The sequence below is a fragment of the Pimephales promelas genome, chromosome 15, assembly GCF_988280905.1.
Source record: "Pimephales promelas chromosome 15, fPimPro1.hap1.1, whole genome shotgun sequence".
NCBI lineage: Eukaryota > Metazoa > Chordata > Actinopteri > Cypriniformes > Leuciscidae > Pimephales > Pimephales promelas.
Window position 1 is genome coordinate 25,694,200 of NC_142783.1, and position 1,067 is coordinate 25,695,266.

Consider the following 1,067-nt stretch of genomic DNA (forward strand, 5'->3'; position numbering starts at 1 on the left):
CATTGAAGTAAAAGCATATGCGTTGATTTTTAAGTTTTTACATAATCAGATGACTTTGGAGTTCTTTTCTACAAATCCTAAAGTCTTTACAGTTCTCCAACATACTGCTTTGAACTTGTGATGGTGTTTACAGCTTTTTGCCAAAAGAGGGCGATGTCCTCATGACAACAAACTACTGCACGGCTGTGGATTTCACTTCTTGCGTCTTGTAAGATCATAAATGGTTAACCAGCCGTGCTGTTTCACTCCACTCAGTGCATGGCCACACCAGTCTAATATAGTAGGTTACATTCCCACCATATACTGCCCCTGGTTACCTGGTGGGGAACAGTTCCCTCCTGTTGTTATTTCATATAACCTCATCAAAAGAGCCCCAAAACAAATGTTGCTAAGCAGAGAGACTGCCACCTGTTTGGAATCTGGGCATGTGCTGTGTTCAAGTGCGTGCTGCTTTTCCCACACCAGTCTTTTCAGACAAGGTTAGAGGTCATCAGCACTGGAGTGGGGGTGTAAAGGATGTAGGCCTCATCTGGCTCTTCTCCCACCTTTATTTTTGGTACCTGGGTGAAACATGGAGAACTTTTTTTTCCCTTACAATTCGGCTGTCAGAATCCCTCCAAACTAACCATATCCTGTGTATGGTGATGTTTAAACCTTAAAAATGCATTATCACTCATCATGCATCAACACTTGTGCTATTTAGGAACTTCCTGTTCATATTTTGACAACTTTGCTGTACTGTATGGGACTACACTAGATGTCGTATTTAAATATCAATTTTTTCCATCTCATATAACAGATGGATAATATTGCCATTTGCCATTGATAGCTGATGCAGACATACTTTTTCTCACTTATAGGGTTAGGGTAATATTGTGAAAACTATTTGAGAAGTTTTAAGAACTATGCCATTTAGGTACACGTGTAATAAAAGCCTAAAAAGCATTCCCATATCCAGTTCTTCGGGATGTGACGATTCTAATTTTGTCTTGCCAAAAGTACTAACGTTAGTGCATCTGCTCCTGAAGGGAATAAGGCAGTAGCCTGCTACCATAGTCATGATGAAG